At 43.0% G+C, this 23,266-nt stretch overlaps 1 long non-coding RNA gene across 1 annotated transcript in view; it reads right to left on the minus strand.

The window, feature by feature from the left end:
• Positions 1-9,120: 9,120 nt before the first annotated feature.
• The window catches only part of LOC113604343 (uncharacterized), a 436,767-nt gene continuing 422,621 nt past the window's right edge, over positions 9,121-23,266 (minus strand). Inside the window, exons 15-16 of the long non-coding RNA XR_008293481.1 lie at positions 11,093-11,267; positions 9,121-9,931 (exon numbers count right to left, since the gene is read on the minus strand). This is a non-coding gene — a long non-coding RNA (uncharacterized LOC113604343). The remainder of the gene's footprint in view (positions 9,932-11,092; positions 11,268-23,266) is intronic.

Consider the following 23,266-nt stretch of genomic DNA (forward strand, 5'->3'; position numbering starts at 1 on the left):
TCTGGCTCCAGAATCCATGCCCTCAGCCACTACACGCTGCCTTCATTTAAGCCAGTCCCTGGAAGATGAGATTTAAGCAGAAGAGAGAAGGGGAATGTGCGAAATGAGGATTTCAGGGTCAGCATTCCAGGCAAAGAGCCCTCGTGTGTGGTTGCATGTGGCCCACAAGAAGAGCCCACTGTGGTCACAGTAACAGGATAAGTGGGGGTGCTGTTTGTGGTGCGAGTACCAATACTGGAGGGGTGGGCAAAGAGAGAGGGAGCTGGCCAGGAGAGTGGAGAAGGGTCCCACAGAAAGAAAACCAGTAAAGAAACCTCCCTAAAGGGGAGAAGGCAGACAAATGATCATAGGGTCCAAGGTGTACCTGCTACAGAAGTTTAAGTAAGATGAGGAAAATCAGGCAGCAGGAGGCCACTGCTGACCTTTGTGTCCCTGTGGCTAGAGCAAAGGACTGAAATTGCCCACAGTTGACCAGAAGTTTCTGAGAGGAGAGAGTCGCGTGAATGTTTTTCTAGAAGTTTTATAGTAAAGGGAAGACAGGAAAGAGAGAAGAAAGGGAACAGAAGGGAAGACAGTGAGCTTAGCTAAGGATCAGAGAAGGGGAAAGCAGAGAGTGAGAGGTGAGAGAGAGGTGGGGTGAGGGAAGCATCGGGGTTGGAGATATTTGAGGTTTGGAAATTCTTGCCCCAAACCTCAACCTGAAGCACTATCTCGAGAATAACTTATTCTATTATTACTTTATTTTATTTTTTTAAATTTACATCCAAGTTAGTTAGCTTATAGTGCAACAATGATTTCAGGAGTAGATTCCTTAATGCCCCTTACTCATTTAGACCATCCCCCCTCCCACAACCCCTCCAGGAACCCTCTGTTTGTTCTCTATATTTAAGAATCTCTTATGTTTTGTCCCCCTCCCTGTTTTTATATTATTTTTGCTTCCCTTCCCTTGTGTTCATCTGTGTCGTAAAGTCCTCATATGAGTGAAGTCTTATGATATTTGTCTTTCGCTGACTAATTTTGTTTAGCGTAATACCCTCTAATTCCATCCACATAATTGCAAGTGGCATATTATTATTTTAATTGTTGTTATATCGATTATTATCATGATTTTTTAGGCAGTGGAACATAACATACAAAGGTTCAGATGCTATTTAAGACAGGGGGCTTTATAAAACATCCGAGGCTATGAGGACTTTGAAAGAAGACTTGCATGTCCCTAGCAGATTACCAGGCAGAGAGCAGGTTCTCAGAATGTGTTTGTTGAATGAATAAATGGGTTTTATTTACATTTTTATTGTGAATATTATAAAAAAAAGAATATGGCACTGATTTTAAAACACTCAGAAACACAGTCATAAAAACTAACATTTTATGGACTGCAAGTCATTTTATGGAAATGTTGCAAATACATATATCTATCCTGCCCGAGGCCTTGAAGTAATAGGACCATTATAGGATTTCTCATTGGGTCATCAAAAAAGTTTCTGATCTCATATTCCTGCTACTTTACAGGCAGAATCTGTATTTTATTAAAGGTGGGAAAAATAAATTGTTCTTGAAGCATAGGGTATAGTTAAAGGTGTTAAGAAAATGTAAAACAATTTTACTAGTGTCTTGACTACTAATTTGGATAAATGTTTATTCTCAAAATGTTCCAGCATTGTCTTTCTCTTTCCAGAAAGGTCAGGCATATGCCACTAAAAATACATTCAGTACATTTGAGAATATTTTTCAAGTGATTTATTGGGGTAATGTATGGACTATTTATTTAAATATATCTCTTATTTCCAGTAATGCCACAACCTCATTAGAAGTGACTTGGCTCATTGCTTAAGCAAAATGATTTCGCTATTTAGGACTTCTCCTTTAAAAATAGGCTATTTTCCTCTAACCATTTACCAGAATTCGGGATCTATTTTTAGAAAAGAACACGAGAATGGGTAAGGTCATAGCCCTGAGCCTTAGGGAATTCCTCTCGAAGTTGTGTCTGTTGTACATTCTGCTTCATTTTTCTCCCTTGCTGATTCTCCAGAATGGAGGGAATTCTCCACTTGAGATGTGGGGGTACAGCCCTTCTCTGGGGGATTGTGGAATCCTCGGGAGAGGCTCTGTTCTGTATTTTCGGTGGCAGGCACCCAGCCAGAAAAGTATGGGGCCTGGTTTTAGCAGTGAAAAATCGCTTGTGCTCTCTGGGGACATCAGAGCACTATTTGACATATTAGCAAATGAAATTTGCTAACTAGTGAGTGTGCAATACATAATCACCTCTCTGTGGTTGATCCATTCAGATGCTCAGAACATATATGGAATGATAATAGGTGTGATCCCTCTGGGATCTGAAACATTCCTGGCGTGGCATCTATGAGTTCCCTCTGTTCCATTTTTCTGACCCTGCCTTCCCCCTCAGAGATAACCAACACCCTAAATTTTGTGATTATTATTTATCTGAGAAAAAAGCTTTTATCCCATATGTATGTACCCCCCCAGCAATATGTTAATTATGTTTACTTGCTTTTGGGCTTTATAAAAATTTTATCATACTGTACTTAATCTTTTGCAACTTGCTATTTTCATTTGAAGTGGTTTCTGAGATTCATCCGTGTGGTTGTATTTATCTGTGGCTCATCTCTTTCACTGCCATATGATGGTCTAGTGTGGGAATATGGCACAGTTTACTCATCTTTCTTCCTGGGGATGTACAGGTAGGTTGTAGTCAGCTCCTTAGTTAGGGCAGGACAGGGCTGCTGTATGCATTCCTGGGCCTTCTCAGGCACTTATGCGAGTGTTTTTCCCACGTATAGGTCCAGTTCAAAGGCTTGTGAAAGTTTAACTTCATAAGATAGTGCCGGGTTGTTCTTTTCAATAGTGCTGTTTGAATTTCTTACCCAGCTTTATGAAAAATATGACAATGTAGCTATGATTCGAAAAGAAAGGGAGTCACAGGCAGGCAGGCAGGCAGGCAGGATACATGGGAGGGAGAGAGAAAGAGAAAAGAGAATTCCTCCAAACTGGTTCAGGTCAGTCTAGAAAAAAAATACATAAATTTCCTCAGGTGTTTTTTTCTATCTAATCAAATTCAGCTGTTATGAGATGTTTAAAATGTTATTGAATTGAAAGATTAAAATATTTGTTAAATGCAGTTGGTGTGTGTATTGAGGGAATGGGCACTTTCATTTATTGTTCGTGGAGTGTTAATTGCCTTCTTTCTTGAAAGTAATTTAGCAATATGGAACAAAAGTCCTAAAGAAGGACAATTGACTTGGCAATTCACCTTATGGGATTTTATTCTAAGGGAAGAAAAGAGTAAGTCTACAAAGATGTTTGTTTAAGGATGTTAACTGCAGAGTTAGTGATAGCAAAATGGAAGTAGGGGAACTAATCTAAATGTCCAGAAGTTGTTGGTTAAACGACCATGCAGCATTTTAGAATAATGGAAGGATGTGTGTATTACAGTACGTGGGAAAAAGACCAATTATATTATATGTATATGGGCCATCCTACATATAGGACCCATCCAATTTTTATAAAAATGACTCCTATATTTTTATGGGAAAAGTTATGCATGCAAATACGGCAAATTTTATAAGCAATGGCAGGATTTTAGGTAATGATTATTATTGCTTCTCTGTATTCTTTGCTTTTTTTTAAAAACCAGACTAATATATTACTTATTTGATTAAATTAATAACGTGTTGCAGTCTACTTATTAAAGAGAGAGGGTGGGGATTTTTGTTTTTGCCGACACTCCTTTATCCATCTGTGGACTATCCTTAGAAATTTTAGCATTATAGATGGACACCTAGTAGGAAGGCTTTCTCTCCCTTTCTCTCTGGGGATGTGAACTGATTTTATACAGCTTAAAAACCAAAAAAATATAATTATACAACCCCCAAATGCATTCTACTGAACAAAAGGTCAAATATCTGTAGTGCTCCTGATCATATGTCCCAGCTCCAGCCCATCAGCTTGGATCATAGAAACCTGCACCAGCTACCCCTCCCTCGAGGTTTTCCTCTGGGTAGATGAATATTTCTAATCACATTTGTCATTACAACATCCCCATGAGGTGGGGGAGAGTATATAGCAGCAGGTATAATAATTATCAGCGCTGCTTTTTTTTTATTTGGTGTAAGACTGGTCAAATATTTTCATTTTATAATCCTTGGTCTCTTGGAATCTTTGAAAATAATGGCCAGTAGTTCAGCAAGTTCATTAACTAATTCCCTTAAGATTGGGGAATTGTGTGTTATCTGGACCTGCTGATTTACATATTGTACCATGTTTTCAAGTATTCCCTTACCTGGTTTATTTCAATGTCTATATTTAAAGTCTTCATTACTTCCTAATTATCTATGCTCCCTTCCTTTATTTTTGTTAAAGACCAATTTAATAGAGCAGCTTGGTATCTCTGTCACTCAGAGTCATCATTAATTTCACTCGCCTTCTAATTTATTAGTCCAGCCACTTCATTGCCCATGCTTTTCCCTCCCCAGCCCGTTTTCCTTGCCTTTAACCTCTTTGGTGGTGTTAACTCATTCTCGGCTGCTCTTATCTTTCTCACCTTGACAAGCTTTAGAAAGTTTGTGCGTTCACTTTTTTTTTTGGCTCTTCCTCATCCTTTCTCTATTTCCACAGTGGGGCATGCATTCTTCCATCCTTAGATCTTTTCAAGGTTCTTTGTCAAGCGGCTCCTTGCATTTTTTATTCAAGGTATGCTGGGCCTTTGTGGCTTAACTGTGATTTGAAAACTTTGTGCCCTTGCCTGTACTGCTATCTGGGTTTCCTAATTCACGCAAATTGGATTTCTGAAGATCCTTGAATTTGAGCAAGTTCCTTAATGTTTTTAAATACAGAGACCAGGTCATATCGCCAGGGCAGTGGTGTCTCACGGTCAACAGCATCAAAGACCATTTACAGGAAGGAGAGAGTCAGCACAGATGTGAGGTCATTGTTCATGCCTTGGGCAGGATATAGACATTTTCAGATCCAAATCCATCCTTGACAAAGAAGCCAAAGTGCTGTTGGTTTTCCAGGTTGTTGACATTGATCTTGGTTTCCTGGGCAGAGAACATACCACTGATGGCAGGCAGCTTGCTGTTTAGAAAGGCAAGATTAATAAATGCTGCTTGGAGTCCCTCTTTCTAGTTTGCAATAATTAATGGAATGAGAACAAGTGCTAGATTTTACACTCATCAATTTAGATGCACCACTCCACAGGGTTCCTTCATTCTCTGTTTTTGATAGTGTCCATGTGCAGACATGGTGATCCGCTGGCAAACATATGATCTTGAGACAGCTTCCCTTTGAGTCTGTGGTAGCCATAGAGTCAGGCTGCTCAGGTCTCCCTTTAAGAGAGAACCTGCCAGAAGGAGTGCAGTTAGCTGGCAGCTATGAGCATCTCCAGGGAAGCTCCAGGCCAATGACCAGGCCCAGTGGTAATACCAGGGCCCACCTTTTCTAGCCAGTGTAGGACTCCTCTGCAGATGATCTTTTTGTACCAGACTGCCCTGTTGGGCTGGCCAAATCCTTCTCCAGCCGCACAGCAGCCTGAAGTTCTCCCTACCCCATCTTCCTTCCTTCTCCTTCTTCTTTTCACAGATGTCTGACCTGTGTGGTGGTCTCAAGGCTCTCCCTGCCTACTCCTACTCCCTTTCTCCTTATCTTTTACAGGTGTTAACTGTACTAAGTGTCTTGCATGTCTAACTTTATCTCAGCATCTGCTTCTTGGAGGACCTGAAATGACACAAGGACCCATCCCCCTTTAACCTTGTTAACTCCTCCTTCTTCACCCAGCCTCCCTGGCAGGAGCTTAGTCATACTCTATTTTATGGTGCTTGGTGGAAAACCCAAATGCTACAAAGTCACAGAATGCATTTTAGGCTAAACAAAAACAAAATTGGGTATCATCTCCAGTCTGGGATTATATATACTCATACTCTTACTCATTAATATGGATAATTGATCTCTTTACAGTTTGATCAAATTGGACAGTTCCCAGGAAAAGAGCTTGTACTTAAACCACAGGATCACTAGGTGACGCTGCTGCCCCACACAAAGGGGAGAGGCTGAGCTAGCTTGGCCAGAACCATTTTGGGCTTGAGGTCCTGCCGTTTCCTTGGCTGGATAGGGCCTACAGGTCTGTAATCCCCTACAGAAGCTGAAAAAGTAATTTCTGGATCCATGAATCCAGGCTCTAGAAGGGCTTATTAAATCTCCCTCTCTGTCTCTGTCTCTGTCTTTCTCTGTGTCTCTGTCTCTCTTTCAGCGCTTACAGAACTGTGTGTGCGTGTGTGCGTGTGTGTGTGCATGTGTGAAGGAGTTCTTGGGAACTTTGACTTGATTCAAGAACTAAACATGGCTGCTCTAATTTCCCCAAGTGCCCACCCTTGGATTTGACTTCTCACCCTTTGGATCAACAAACACTCCAGAAAGTTCATCAATCCATGCTCCCAGATCTGAGAGAACCATCAATCTGAGTGGCGTTGACACCAAAGTCTTTATCTAGAGTTCCTCAACAGAGTGGCATGTCCAGGCACCACTCAATTATACTAGGAGGAGAGGGTACAGGGGCTACTTCTATGTTTGGTGTCTTCTCTGCTGAATGCAGAACACACACCCACCCTGGTCAGGATTCTGGCTTTAGTGCTGCCATCTTTTATGCTGCCTCCCCTACCTTTCTACACGCACAGTCAGCAATCTGTACACATAACACCTGTCTTGTAAATTCTCATAGACAAAGCTGCTGAGTGGGACTAAAAATTTAACCCTGCAATTCACCCCCACCCCATTCCTAAATAGTTCCATCTGTTTTACATGCCCAATACTCCTTTCTTAAAGTTTCTGGGTTGGCACATTAGTTAACCTGAGGTTTAAGAAGTTGTTTTCTTACACATGCAATGACTATTTGGTTGCACAGAAAATACTTTCATATTTAGAAGACTGAATTCATTCATGTTTCCATTGGGGAATCTCCAGAACTACAACCATCAATCCATTCTTTACTTTTCTTTAATATTGCCCAATCTTTTTTTTTGTCACATTTTACACCAGTAATGGTAAGGAATTTCTCAGGAGACTTCTGGCTCGGTGCCTTATATAGAGACATTAGGAGTATGTCAATGGGATAATTTTTGAAAGATAGCCCTAATATTGTTAATAGGTCCACAATCCAAGTACAGTGCCACTCAAATTTGCTTGGTAGTAAGCATACAGATTTCTAGGCCCAACCCCCTGGAGATTCTGACTTAGTAGGTCTGGGGAATATACTCAGGAATATGTCTCTAAAACAAGCAGGCCAGTGACTCTTACAATGAGGAAAATTCAGAAAACTGTGTCCCACCAACAAAGTGGGTTGTAGCTATGAATCATGATTCAATTCCAATCAGACACAGCAGAAGCCACAATGTAAAAAAAGATTCTGGAGATTTTAAAAGCTGGAGAGAGAACCATCTGTGAGTCATGGGATGCCCTCACCAGGTAATTGGGCACCTCGGGTCATCACAACCACCTGGAAACTTCTGATAGTGAAAGCATTGGGGAATCTTTTATTAACATATTTAATGTGCTTGACTAAGGGGAAAAAGTGGAGGAAGCCAGGAGCCCTTGTTAGCAATCTCTCTCCGTGTAGTGCATGGCAAAGAAACAATGCTTGCTTTCTCAGGAAAGGTTTTCTTTAACCCTTGACTGTCTTTCTCTGGGGAGAAGCCAGTGGGTGTATACAAACTTAAACAATAGTTTTAGTGAAGGGGTTGGGGGTCCCTGGGACCCTGTGGGCAGTGCCTGGAAGGTATACACAGAAAGCCTCACGGACCTCTGTCAGGGAACATGGTTATGGTTTCTATGAGAGTGCAGTCTGCTGTGTTCTGTCCCAGGTCGCCCTCTGCCTCTCCTGGGGTTGGCTTGGGAATATCTAGGGGCTCTGGAATATCCATCCACCCAGTGAGAGAGCTCTCCACTCCTTCATCATGGCTGAGGGGTGAGTGCTGCTCCTTCCTGGCTGAGGGCTGACTCAGAGAAGCAGTGCAAAACCTTAGTGGGAAGCTGCAGTTAGAACCATGTGCCTCAAAGAACCAAGTGGAAACTTTGATTCTTAGGTTTTCCAGGCCACTTCTGTCACTTTGCACTCAGGCTGACATCACACCTGCACACACACCACAGTCGGTAAGATTTTATCTTGCCCCCACCTTCCTAAAGTTGGCCACCCCATGGGGAGTGTTTTTGTTTGGTGGCAACAGCTAAGTGAAAATGCAGCCATCTCGCCTCGTCTGCAGATAAATCATTCTGCATCGGGGTATACCTTTTTGTTTTCTATCCCTGAAAGAGTCTGGGGGTGGCTTTTTTTTTTTTGCCTTTTTCATAAATAAATATTTTAACTGGAAATTTCCAAGCATATGACAGGCCTAGAATGTGAACTTGAATGTACTGTAATAGAAATCATCAGTTGCCATGGCGACGTGTTCCAAGAGCAGATTGCACCGAGTCACATGGGCAGAGTGCTCAGTAATACTAACACATCAGAGAGCGGGGCCACTTAACCTCAATCGCTTCCAGCTATTGTGCAGAATGCAATTGAATTTATTCCTAATTTCTGCCAGTGCTAAGGAACAAAATTTCCCTGCAGATTTTAATCTTACTCAGGCAGCCCCAGCCAGTGCTCAGACACTACTCCGCACCAATATTCAGCCAAGCTACTCACCCACTTTACAGCTCTATTTTCTTATTCTTATTTTTAATAATAGCTTCCCTCTCCCTGCTGGATCCCGAGCGTCCCCCTGCCCTGGGGAGAACTCCCCCCCTCTTTTCTGAATGGCTGCATGGTTTGGTTTCTCTGAGTCCATTCTGCTAATACAAGGAACATAGCTTTCATAATGATACTGGTTAAAAAAAATGACAGGGCTCCACTCTCAGCAATAGCTTTTTCTCCCCCCACCCCAAACCTGTTCTGAAATATAATTCCCACCGGCTCTGGGCTGCACCTTGGAATGGCACAATTAACAGCCCCATCATAAGAGGGCAAACTGGTGGATCAGTGAATAATGGAATCAAAGTGTGTATTTTCAGTCCCTGTCACAGTCCCCTCCCCCTCCACACATACCCACCCTTCCCCAGCCAGGACAGCAACACAGATTAGCAGGAGGTACAACCGCCGATCACAGAACACTCATTTCAGAGCTTATCCGCTCTTATGAAGGCTGATAAATCAGAGTCTCTCATATGGACAGTCTCAAGTTAGCAGCATCATCGATCTCTCCAGCCCCTTTTAAGTTATTTGTCTTATTCACTTCCAAAGATGATATCAGAGATGCCAAATGAGCCTTTGTTTTCTGTGCTCTTGCTCTTCCCAGGGTGAGTTGCTGTGGTGTTGTGGGGAGCAAAGAGGCATGCTTCCAGGGCCCAGTTCTTTGTTTCCAACCCAAGGTCACCTCTCCCCCGTCTGTTCAGGTGTTTTCAGTGGTCTGCCTGTGTTTTGAGGCACAAGGCAGTGTTCTCCCTGGCCGAGTCTTTGCACAGCCCTACCACTGATGACCTCCCTCTTTTACGAATGTCACTTTAAAAAGGACGTAAAACCTGCTTTAACAGCTAAATGAAGACAAGGCAGAGTCCAGCCCTTAGAAACTCCATGTTGAAGGTCAAGCAAAAGGAAACTTAAAAACATAGGAAGATGATAAGAAAGGTCTTTTGAGGGGAAAAAAAGGGGGATGGTTTCTGCAGTGTCTTCCTTTAAGTGGGTACTTCCCTCTAATAAGGGGGGAAAATGTAGCTGCAAATCACTTACCTAGCTAGTAACACTGTTCTAATGCTGTGCTGGAATAGGAAACGTGTAGAGAAGCAGAGAAGAGAAGGAACGGCAGTGTGGAACTAGGACATGCTGCTGGTGGTTGTTGCTGACTCTACCCAGAGAGCATGGTGACTATGGAAATCTTCATGGAGCCTGCAAGAGACAAGTAGCCAGAGAGGAAATGAAGAGAAGTATTGCAATGAATTTTATATCAGCAATGTGACATTTGGATCTGGAGAGAGGAAACCGCATGTCAAGCTGTTGGTAGCACAACATGGCTCTAGGCCTGCCGTGCTGCTCCAGAGCCTCTGGGAGGCCTTTGCCAAACCCCTTCGCCCCACCCCTGCCTCTCCACAGGGCAGGGGCAGGGGGGTGGGTATTCTCAGGTAGAGCCAACCCTTTAGCTTTCCTCAGGGCCTTTACATCAGCTCCAGCTCTCCCTGGCGAGGGGAGGAAGCCCTGTCCTCATAACTGGCAAATCGTGCAGCTAGTCACAAAACTGAACATGTTTTCTAATCAAACTTGGTTTGATTCATTCTGGAGCATCATTTCCATGCTTAGCAGTTTAAAATATTTGCTGACCCTCTTCCTAGAGCTGTTCAAGCAAGCAATTAGAAGAACCTTGGAAGATTCCAGGAGGATGTCTAATCTGTATCTAGCCATGTCCCTTTAGGCAGAGGGGTCTTCTGGATCCTTTACCTATACAGAGGTATGTGGCTAGGGACCACTGAGCTTCATGGCCTCTGACTGAAAAAACATGGTGAGAGAATGTCAGGAAAAAGTCTAAGAATTTTATCCCTGATGAATTTCATTAAAGGGAAGGGCAATCTGTGCTATTATGCTAATACCTACAATAGCGATTTTACTATGTTCATTAATCTATAGTCAAGGAATAACATTATTATAGTTCTTATAGCTTTTCAAAGTACTTGCATAATGTTAGCTTATTTGAACTGCACAGCAATACTGTGATATAGGGGGGACATATTTCACAGACGAGAAATTAGGATGTAGAAAAGTTGGGGCTCGGACAAAATCACGCAGAGTAAGGATAAAAGCTAGATCTCAGGACACTTAATGCAGTGTTCTTTCCACCACCCTTGGACAGGCTGAGGGCCAGAGTTCCTGCGTTTTCTGTGGGAAATAGCCCCCAAAGCCTCCTTCCTGCACAATTTGATATTGTTAGATCTTCAGAAAGAACCAGCCCATGGGTGAATGGATGGAGGTTTGTGCTTGAGCAGAAGGTAACCATCTGCGGGTTGACAACGAAGGGGCCAACTACCTCTGAACAAGGTTGATGTGGATTCTACTCACTAGAGTTTTCCAGGTCAGATGGAGACATTGCAATCCAGTCCAATCTCCTCTTTTGGGCATCATGGATCCTGGTGACAAATGAGAAGGCAGATCTCCTTTGCAAGAAGCCTCCTGTATAAATCTGCCTAAGAAGCAGTGACCCTCAGAGGGAAGGTGTCATTTGACCAAGTTGACTCTGCCAAAATACAAACCACTGCATCTTTAGCTATCTGGTAATGGAAGAACTAGAAATATTTACCCTGCCCTGTGCCTTCCTCCTCTAGAACATCTTCTCTACCTGTCCTTAGTGGTATAGGCACGGGGTCAGAAATGAATAGAGAATCAGGGATGTCAGGTAGGGACATTACCTAGTGATAAAAACAAACCAACAAACAAACCAACAAACAAGCAGAGTTTTAACACTGGCTTTTGAGGTGGCTGGTGGAAAAAAAAGTCCCTGTATTGCTTCAGACGTTTATGGATCCTATGAACCTCTATTACAGAAGTAACCTGAACATGGCAGGATACTATTTAGATATATCAATCTATTTTCTCTTTCTTTCTTTTCCTCTTTTCCTTCCCTTCCTACAAACAAGTAATTTGATTGGTCATTGCCTCAGGGGGAGCATTCCACAAGGCAGAGTGGAAGTCTTTCTGGCTTCCATATTACTAAAGCTTGAGTTCTTAAGGCAAAGGTTCCATTTGGGTATTAGCAGCCCTAAGAGGGGTTTTGGAAATGTGTGCCATGAGTTTTATTGGTAGTTCAAAAGACTGGAAGGTGTTGTCCACATTTTGTTCTCTAGGGGCTAGAGATGATAAATGTGCAATAATGAGTGGGCAGGAACGGTCCTGCACCAAATGCCTATGGTGGCCTCCCTGTCAATTTTGGAGAGGGGATTTGGTAGCATAGTCCTAGGGTCCTGAAGAACATGAAGGCAGAAGAATTCCCCAGGGCCTCAACGAGATTTCCTTAAAGCTGGGAAGAGTGAAAGGGGAGGACAGATAAGAGGAAGGGGAGAAGTAGAGAAAAGTCTGTGAATCCTGTCTGAAGAAGGGACTTACTCCCTGAGGCCTGACGATGTGTCTACCTAAGGGGCAAGACCTCAGAGTGAGGTGCATGCATGGCACATCTAGGCCAGATGTGCTTAACTTTGGCACAGTTGGCATTTTGGTCCACATAATTCTTTGTTGTGTGACAGCACAGAGTTTTGGCTTCCATAGAATACCTATGAAGATTGGGTGTACCTCTAAAATGTACCATGATATCTGGTGTCCTCCCTGTCTCTCGCATTGGGAAGGCAAGACAATGATCCACTAGTGACGGACTCTGCTTGAAGGAAACAGCTCACGTCTTAGTTGGGCATTCTCTACCAGGCCTCAGGGGTTAGCAGACTGCCTGTGGGCCCCAATTCTGCATGCTGCTGGTGACATACACAGAGAATGTCATTTGTGGGGTCCCTGGGTGCTTAAGCTGGATTATGGTCCTCTGTCTGGTTGACTATATACTTACTCTTATTTATTGTTGCACAGTCTAAATAACTCCTTGTTCCCATCCCACCCTTGGGAAAGATTTACAGAGCTCTCCAGACTGTCATAGAATCCTAATTCGTGAGTATATCATTGCTTTTCCAACTCTTTTCCCAGCACTGCTTCAACACTGACCTGGAAACGTATGGTGGGAAAGCTGACATTTGGCTTTGTCTCTTCAGTTCTCAGACTTTCCCTTGAGAGGGTGATGAGATACTAATTTGAGTTAATAATTTTATGCTGAACGGTTACCCTTAGAACAGTGCATTATGGATTTAAATTTAAATTGGAGTTTGAGAGGTGTCAAAGTTAGAGGAACTATGTCCACATTTTCATTATAGGTACTCCTCCTTTCAGAGATCTTCAACACTTCCCACATTATATCTGGTTTCTAATTCCATTAGAATCATGTATGCCTCCTCTGAATATGATTGTTAGGAACAAACAGCGATTCTCAGAGTAATTCTCTCCAAAAACTTTTCTGGAATACAGAAGGACCTGGCTCTAAAATAAATAATCATAAAGAAGAATTCAACCAAAGCCGCCAATACCAGTCCTTTAACAGTGAAGTTGGTCAAGCTGAATTTCTAGCTTATATTCAACCACAACATTTACTTTTTCCTCTGGGCTTATTTTCATCCTAGAAAAAGGGCTAATATTTATTAATTACCCACTCTATGGCTAACCACCTTTCTTTATATACATTATCTCAACTCATTAGAAAATACTTTCAAAGCTCATTGTTTTTGTCAGATATAAATCAGAAGACTAGATATACTGAAAGGCCACTAACTCTACAAGGTAGGTTGTGGCCGAGTGGCAGAGTACTCTGGTTGTTCAGAGAGGCTGAATCTCAAGGATGAGGTGCTAATGAAGGCTTTCACAGAGGTGGTTCCTCCAAGAAAGTCTTCCAAATCCTTTTCCTCATTTTCCTACACCTAACTAAACTCTCCTATCCTGGAATTTTCACACCACTTTATTTCACCTGATACCTTGTACAAGAGTTATTTATTAACATTTTATCTCCCCTTTAGAGAGAAGATTGCCTCTTTCACTTGTCTCCCTGTGGATGCCCTGACTAGGAGCTTGTACTCAGAAGGCAGAGTGGGTGAGTAGAGATTCTTGAATGAATGAATGAGTGAGTGAGTGACTTGATATGGGATTTGAGCTGACTCTTGAAGGACAGGCAAAAATCAGTAAATAAACAAACGAGCAAACAGTCATAAATTGGAAACCATTCTGGCTAGCATCCATCTGGAGTCCTTACTGAAGTTTTTCTCTAGCCGTGCTAAGAACCATGTGTTTCTTCTCCTCTATAGGTCCCACCCTGACACTCATTAGAATTGTTTTCAAGTAGCGTGGACTTTAGCCACATCCATGCTTTATTGGGGTAGGGAGTTGGCACTTCATTGCAGAGATCCCATTACTTCCCCATAGGAGGCTGTCACTTCTCCAAAGTGCGCTACCTCTGGTGCCAATCTCTCACTCAGGCATTCTCCTCCTGACTGCTGGGAGCACATAGGCATGCTGCATATCACCTGCTCCTCTGGCTCTTGACAATCTCCTTCCTTTGTTTCCAAATCCTACACAAATTGCTTGGTTGACAATCAAAGGCTGCTAACATCAAACAGCTGCTATAGACAGGCGTGTTCTACAGTTACCTGCTGTTTGCTTTCCTCAGCAGGGACTGATATGACAAACAAAACCAGGAGCTGGGTGCCAACTTCCTACTAGCATTTTTCAGACTTGGAAATTCACCCTAAAAATAGCCTTCCTCAGGTCCTCATCAGTGTGTGGCTGGATGGGATGCTGTACAGCCCCCCACCCCCACCCCAAGCTTACTGAAGTTCTTTGCAAAATGCTAGGAATCACAGTAGCTACATCCAAGCAAAGAGGTCGCATAGTTCTAGAACTCTTGATTTATAAAAGACACCCAGGAGCCTTAAAGTATTTTCCAGACTTTTCTTTCTTGTTAATGTGATTACATGAATGTTGTTTCCTGCTTTCTACTTTTAGCAGTCTTCCCATAGGTCTCAGGCTTTGACTTTTGAAAGTTGCTCTATCCTGGAGTGTAACTGATCTGCCATGATTGGGGGGTGCGAGGGCATGGCAGGTTGGGGGAGGAACGGATTCCCATTTCTAACACTCCTTCCTATTATGCTCTGTTAAGTTAGCAGCTGGCATTTTCCATATTCTCTTTTTTATTCACTAGGTGCTTTTACACCTAGGGTTCTGGATGTGATTTAAGTTGTGCCAGTTAGATGTACCTGCATGAACTGTGGAAGGTGACATGGGCGGAGCCCATATTTTCTGGGCCCATTGTTTCTCTGGCAGCACCTTCATGGCTGTGTTGGGATTTCGATGGTGGTCATTTCCTGACTGTCCTGCTCCCTGATCATGGTGGCATCCTGATCACAAACCAAGCAGCAGTTTCCTCGGGGGTCTGGTGCTCAGAGTCACTCCTAAAAGCTTCACCTAGTGTCTGTCTCTTCAGCTTTCCTGGTAATTTTGTAAGTCATTTGATACCCCACTGTAACTTGCTAAAGTGAATTCTCTTCTCTATGACTGACCCTTAATCAAAATCGAGGACAATTGGTCTAGACATTCATTCCCCCACTGCTTGACAGGGTGCACTGAGGTAATTAGCTAGCTGGCAGGGGTGAGAGACTCAGGCTGGCAGCTGGGAGAGAGGAGGAGCAATGTTCTCTAGGGAAGACCCTGTCTCCCTCAGTGCCTTCCTCGCTTGGGATGATCTTTCCTTCACCACAATATTCCTCCTGCTTGGAGGGCCTTTTCCCAAGCTGGAAGCAGTTTTTGCTTCTCTGAACTCCATGAACACTCAGGACACTTCTCTTATGAAATGATGTACACATAAGCTCATGATAACATTTGAGACAAGAATGAAAGGATGGAGGAGAGAATGTATGCATAACTATGCTCCCCAGCTGCAGCCTGATCTATCATTTTCCATCATTTGCCTTCACACGGATTTTGGGGCCTTTCAAAGACCTCATACCAGTTTAAATGATGGTATCAGAGCAGTAGCACTGCCCAGTCGAACTTTCTGTGATGATGGAAATGTTCTACATCTACACTGTCCAATGGGGGAGCCCCTAGCACCACCGGTGACTATTAGGCACTTGAAATGTGGCTGGTATGACTGAATAACTGAATTAAAAAAATTTTTTTTAACATTTATTCATTTTTGAGAGCCAGAAAGAGACAGAGCATGAGTGTGGGGAGGGGCAGAGAGAGAGGGAGACACAGAATCTGAAACAGGCTCCAAGCTCTGAGTTGTGAGCATAGAGCCTGACGCAAGACTCAAACTCACAGATGCGAGATCATGACCTGAGCTGAAGTTGGATGCTTGACTGACTGAGCCACCCAGGTGCCCCTGAAGAACTGAATTTTAAATTTTTGCTTGGTTTAAATTAAATTGAATTTAAGGAGCCACAGTGGCTAGTGGCTGTCATATTGGACACCACACGAGAATACACACTGTTTTGAGTGGCATATGGGCCCCTCTGTATTAACTATTCATTCTGTTATAGCAGGCCAGGCCCCTCTAAATGTCATTTTCAGTGCTTATGGGCTGGAAATTTGCCTTTCTGGCCCAGGACCAGGGCTTAAAGCTTAGGAGAAAGATAGAGAAGTAGAAGCTTCATGGGGAGACTTTACAAACAGATTAGCTTTCAAATACTCTTTTCCGTAATTTTTAAAAGTGATCTGACTCTTTAGAAATGAATGACATTTCCTACTTCTTGTACCACTGGAGTGCAGCGCTGTGGCAGCACAGAGGCAGAATGTCGCTGGAAGAATTGTTTGGCCACATGTTGAGTGGATCCCCTGCCATGGATCAGCATTGAATGATGACTCCTTTTAAAAAGATCATCAGTGCACCTGGGTGGCTCAGTCAGTTAAGTGTCTGACTTCGGCTCAGGTCATGATCTCATGGCTTATGTGTTTAAGCCCTGTATCGGGCTCTGTGCTGACAGCTCAGAGCCTGGAGCCTGCCTCAGAATCTGTGTCTCCCTCTCTCTCTCTGCCCCTCCCTCGTTCGCACTCTGTCTCTGTCTCTCGCTCTCAAAAATAAATAAAACATTAAAAATTTTTTTAATTTAAAAAGATAATCAGTTTCTCATCAAGACATCTCCTCTTCTCTTTAGCATCTCCTACAGCAACTGCAAGTGTGTGTCCAATTGCACTGGATGTCAAGGATGAAAACAAACCTTGGTGGGCATCCTGGATTGCTGTGGGTAGGTTTAGCCCAACACATTTTTGTCTTGGCCACTTTGTTGGCTCTTACTACACACACAGAAGGGTTTAATGCAAGGCCAGGATGGGGATCAAGGCTGGACACACAGAGCATAGTGCACATGGTGAGCACACCTCTGTGGTCACCTGGCTGCAGAGTGGCCACTTTTCATTAAGTTTTGAAGAGGTATATTCAGAACGTGCCCTTTTATTTACAGTGATATCTTTCACAGAATTCTGAGAAATTGGTATTTCAGATCCTAAGAGAAGACAGTCCTTGGATTTAGTAATTTCTGCAATAAATCTGCCAGAGGAGGATATAATCACCAACCACACTAAGTACTACTTACTTCATGCCACTAAGTACTCATATCCTTACTTTAAAAAATAGAGAATTCTGTCACATATGCATTTTTTTTTTATGCTGGGCACATAGATTTACACACAGACAAAAGTCATACATCCATGGTCACAACTTTTGAATCTAGAATTTAGTGACAATAGTGAAATCATCTAAATATCGGCTTGGGGTCGCCTGGGTGGCGCAGTCAGTTAAGCGTCCGACTTCAGCCAGGTCACGATCTTGCGGTCCGTGAGTTCGAGCCCCGCGTCGGGCTCTGGGCTGATGGCTCAGAGCCTGGAGCCTGTTTCCGATTCTGTGTCTCCCTCTCTCTCTGCCCCTCCCCTGTTCATGCTCTGTCTCTCTCTGTCCCAAAAAATAAATAAATGTTGAAAAAAAAATTTAAAAAAAAATATCGGCTTGATCCTGGGTGATCGCCAAACAACCTGGGGTGGACCTCTGGGAAGATAAGCACACCTGCTTGGCCTGGGAAGGGATCAGAACCTGGAATTCTGGATGTAAAGTTCAGGTGCTTCCCTGGCATGTTAAATGGCTTTACCAAGAGAGGTGCTGCTGCACATTTAGTTGGAAAGCTTTCCTCTCTCCTCCCTGCCCACTCTACCTGTCACCCACCTCCCTTGCTGTGCAGAGTCTTACATGCCCAGGTGTAATTCCACCTACAAAAAGTGAGAGTTTCTGTGTGGTTCACTTGGAGGGAGGAGAGGAAGCACAGGACTGACAATCTCTCTCCTTGTTCACCTTCTCCAAATTCCTCCTTCTCTTTCTCCTATAACTGTATTTTTTCCCATGTTCTAAATCCCCATTTCTCTCCAACTCTTCCCGGCTAACCACATGAGACTTGCTCTCACCCAGGGCTCAGCTGACTTTAATCAGGAAGTTGATAACGTACTGTAATAAGCCTCTCAAACATCTCCTCTAAGAATAAACATAAAGAATTAACTTTTTATTATGTAAAATATCAAATACACACAAAGGTTGAGAGAGGAGTATAATGAATCGCCCACTTCAACAAAGATCAATAGTTTGCCATTCTTTCTTCGTCCATTTCACATTCACTTTTTTTTTTTTTTGGCTTGAGTTTTTTTTTTTAAAGAAAATCTAAATCATCATATCATTTCTCCAACAAACACTTCAGTAATTATCCCTAACAGTTAAGAACTTAAAAAATATTGTCCTGCCTAGCAAAATTCACAGAAATTCCTTGCTGTCATCAATATTTAGATAGCTGGCCCTACCTTTTGCCTTTTGAGAGGGCAATGAGGCAGTACATTTCAAGATCTGAGGTGCCTACACCCTTTGACTATGTGTTCCACGTGTAGAAATTTATCTTAGCATATACTACATCCACTGAACTATGCAGAGATAGCATGGTTTATGATAGCTTGGAATGGAAAACAACCTAAATGTTCATTCATAGGGGTTGATTGGGGCAATTAAAAGAAGATGGTAGCTATTTGCTGCTTTGATATGAAAAGCTACCTAAGTAGCTTATTGAGTAGAAAACAATAGCAGGGAGAATGTATAGGAAACATCTGGGAAGGACTTGGGGGGAGGGAGTGAAAATGAGAGACGAATGAAATTCCACTTTTCACCTCATACCTTCCTATGCATTTTGAGTTTTTACCAGGAAGGTGTATTACTTTTATAGTTAATAAAATATAGTTAAATAGTTAATAAAAAAAGTGTATTCTCATTAGGGCAAGTTTGAGGAACTCTGGTTTTATGTTTCTGGTGGTTTCTTATGTAAATATTACGGTAGAGATTACTAGGATGCTTGCATATCTGGTTCTATTCTTCCTCTTCACCGAGGACCATGACATTCCTCTGGACCGCTGTAGTTAGGCAGAACCATGTGACTAGTTCTAGTCACTAAAGTACGTGTGGAAATACTGTATGTCATGTCCAGGCTCAGGCATTTAAGAGTAGATGTGCCACCTCTGTGCTCTCTTGCTGTCTGCCATGGTCACTCTAGGAACCTCCTGTTGAGATGGCATTGTACCCAAAGAGAGGCAACGCATGGAAGGCCCCTAATGTTCAGACTTTGTATGAACAAGAAGAAAGCATTTGTTCTATTAAGCTACTAGATTTCTGGGTTTGTTACCTCAGCTTTATTGATCTTGTCCTGACTAAATTGGTAATGACAATAGAACCATGGGAGGTGCATAAGAAACAGGCTTCCACAGACTGCAGTACATGCCCTGGTGACATTGTGTGAAGTGATTATAAACCTTTCCCACTAACTAATGTTGGGATAATCATGCATTTGAGCTGCAAGAAAGGTAAGTACAGTTCCTAGGTACAGGATTCATAGCCATCATTTGGCCATGGTGGTGACTTCCCTGAGAACGTTTGCCCAACCAGGAAGAATGTTCTCGGGCTTGTAACTTAACACTTAAGTCCAATGGTGTATTTCTGGTCTATCATCTCTGAGCCTCCTTGGCTCAAGAACAATGAAGCAGGAGCCATGGCAGCTCAGCCCTGCCTATTATCCTTGATGCCCCATGGCATAACATAAGCAGGTGAACTTTAGAAGAATAAGACATTTCTGAGGGTCTCAGTGTCCTCCTTTTCCCAATGTTCTAGGGTAAATGCTTATGAAGGTAGAAGCTTCAGTGACAACAATCAGGGAGCCAGAAAAGAAATCTCACTGCTTTGCTTTGCCTCAGTTCCAATCAAACTAAAAATGAAAGAATGTTCTCACTAGATAACTGCTTGCTTTTGGAAGATGGGATGGAGTTCTAAAGAAGGGAGTGACAGTGACTTGGAGGGTGTGACAGCCACAGGACAAATCCAGAGGCACAAGAGATCTGAGCCCCAAATCTAGCTATGTAGCCTGAGGCAAATTATTTAGTCTCTCAGAGCCTTAGTTTCATTTTATGGGTTAAGAGAGTGAAAGGAGATGATGCATGTAACAGTCCTTATAGAGTGACTGGCAAATAGGCAGAACCAAAGGCACTTCCAGGTAGGGAGCCTCCATGACCTGCATCCATTTTACAACTTTTGGAGGTGAGCCAAGGTCAGGGGAGCACCAGGGAGCCCACTCACTCATAGCTGTGATATGGACACTTGAGGAGGGCAGCTCCACGGGGATAATTCCAATACTGCATTGGCAGCTCATCACCAGGAACAATGCCATCATGACTAAAACTCAGAGAACCTTTAGAATGAGCAGTTACACTGGTCTAACCATTTTCGGCTAAGCCTTATGACAGTCTTGTGGGTGTGACTATTGTCATTTCCATCTTGCAGATGATGAAACTGAGGCCCCAAGAGGTTAAGGGATTTGCCCAAGTCCACACAGCCTGTGTGTGGTAGAACTAGGATTCAAAACCCAGGGAGTTTGATTTGAGAGTCTACACTGGTAAATACTATTTCCCTAAGTACCCCTCTCAGCTAACTCAATGTGACTGTGGCTAATAGTAACAACTGCAAAACAGGCTAAGAAATGTTTAGTTCCCTAAAAGTTTTATAGTAAACTTCATGTGAGTTGTTTTTCACCCTGATTATAGGTGATAGGTACAGGCAATCCTGTACAGCATGCCTCCAATTACCTGGCGTTCTATTTTGTCCTCCTCGTCAGCATGGGATGGGGGATCGGATGGCAGAGAGGCTTAGAGGCTCAGCAAAGAAGTCTGGGATTTGCCTTTAGTCACTGGAGGTGATTAAGGGGACAGACGTAATAAAATAATGTCCGCTACTATTAATCTGGCTGTGGTATGCAGGATGAAGGAGAAGAGAGGCTGAAGACAAGGGGCCAATGAGAATGATGGCTGTTATGGGAATGACGGCTGGACTAGGATTGAAGCAGAAGGAATGAAAAGAAGGTGGTGTCTGGAAGTGAAAGGAAAAACCAACAGGACTTGGTGATGAATTGGATCCTGGGGTAGGGGAAGCAGACACAGGTTTTTAGCTGCAGGAAAAGATGATTTTGAGGGAAAGCAGGTAAACACACTGAATTTTAGGTGAGATGGGAACACTGAGGAGTAGTGGCTAATACAGGTGGTAGGAGATACTGGGCTGGAAGGCAGAGGAAACCCAGAATTATGATTTAGTAGAGAAGTGGGAAGTGCAGTGGTGGGAACTGGAGAAGGTTGTAAAAGCAGGACTGTGAACCGAGAAATGAGGAGAGGAAGGAGGAGCCTGTGAGAGGCGAGCAGAACTGTGAGTGTCAGCATCAACAAAGAGACAGGTGCAGACCAGCCCATAGAACCTGACTAAAAGACCATTGGTGACATCTGAGAGTCTAGTTTCAATAGTGCTGAATTAGTCATGGTTCTGCAGAGAAACAATCAATTTTATATGTATATGTATATAAATACCTATTTACAGATATGATTTATTATATATAATGTATATATGATATACATATGATCTATTATAAACAATTGGCTCACATAATTACAGAGGCTAAGAAGCCCCAATACCTGTGGTGGGCATGCTGGAGACCCAGAAGAGCTGATGTGTAAGCTCAAGTCCAAAGACCTGAGATTCAGGAGAGCAGATGGCATAAATTCCAATTCAAAAGCCACCCAGCTAGAGACCCAGAAGAGCTGATGTTTCAGTCTGAGTCTGAAGGCTGGAAAAGACCAATACTGCAGCTCAGGCAAGAGAAGTTCTCTCGTGCTTAGTCTTTTTCTTCTATTTAGGTCTTCATTTGACTGGTTGAGGCCCACCTACACTAGGGAGAGAGATCTGCTTTGCTCAGCCTACCAGTTCAAATCTGAATCTCATCCAGAAACACCCTACCGACATGCCTAGAATGTTTGACCAAATGTCTAAGCAGCCCATGGCCCAATCAAAGTGACACATAAAATTAACCATCATAAGTGCCCTGAAGTCACTTTTTGGGGCACCAAATGAGGAATGTGTGGTGGGGAGAAGGAGGCAGGAAGACATAACCACCTGCTTGAGAATGTTGGCAGTCAAAAGGAAGAGAAAAATCACAAGCTGTCCTGAAGGGGCAGCAAGGGCAGCCCAGATTTCTTTAAATAATAGAGGAGACCTTTAGACTTGACTTTCCTTTGCTAATCCATACGGACATTCATTTAATTTTTTTCCCCAAAAGGTTATTGAATTGAATATATGATTTCCATTCTAACTATGTTTGCCCAAAGGTAAGTTTGTTAGTTTGCATTTTTGGCAGGCATGCCAAGTATTGGCAGAAAAAGATGGCTCAGAAATAATCTGGGGCAAAGGAAAAAACCCAGCCCATGATCTAAAACATGTTGTGCATAAAAGTGCACGCTGCTCATTAAGGTAATCAAAGTTAATTATTCTATATTATTTGTGGCTTTTTGTCATTGATGCAGAAGGGATCTGTTTCTTGCCAGCATGTGTCAATATACCTTACCATTAACTTAAATGCAAGGAAATACACCTTCTAAGACTTGGTGCCAGATGAGTCAGAAGGAGTAAAGGAAACTGCAGTTTGGTTGGCTGGGCCAGGTGGCAAGTCAGCCATGGCACAGTGACATGTCCCTGTCCCAGACTGCACCTAATCAATGCTCCATCAAGAGAGAGCTAGAGAGCAATGCAATGCTTACAATGGAGGAATCCAGACTCTATAAATCCTTAAGAGTAAATAGTAACAAAATCCTTTTTGAGTCATAGGCCATTTGCTAGACTCCTAGTTCCATGTTTCACCAGCGCTGTCCCTTTCTCCCACACACCTCTGCTGTTAAATAGATCCCACATAGCCAGCTGGGCCTGGGCACTAAGTCCTGGTCAGCCTTCTTCCTGGAAATGGCATTTCTCTCCTCTCATCACTTAACCTTTTTTTTTAAATGTTATTTATTTTTGAGACAGAGAGAGAGAGAGAGAGAGAGCGAGCGAGCATGAGTGGGGGAGGGGCAGAGAGAAAGGGACACAGAATCCAAAGCAGGCTCCAGGCTCTGAGCCGTCAGCACACAGCCCAATGTGGGGCTTGAACCCACAAACTGTGAGATCATGACCTGAGCTGAAGTCAGACAGTTAATCGACTGAGCCACCCAGGTGCCCCTCATCACTTAACCTCTTAAAACAGACCACTCAAATACCTCTCTGACAGTGCTTGT

This window comes from Acinonyx jubatus, chromosome E2, assembly GCF_027475565.1.
Source record: "Acinonyx jubatus isolate Ajub_Pintada_27869175 chromosome E2, VMU_Ajub_asm_v1.0, whole genome shotgun sequence".
Lineage (NCBI taxonomy): Eukaryota > Metazoa > Chordata > Mammalia > Carnivora > Felidae > Acinonyx > Acinonyx jubatus.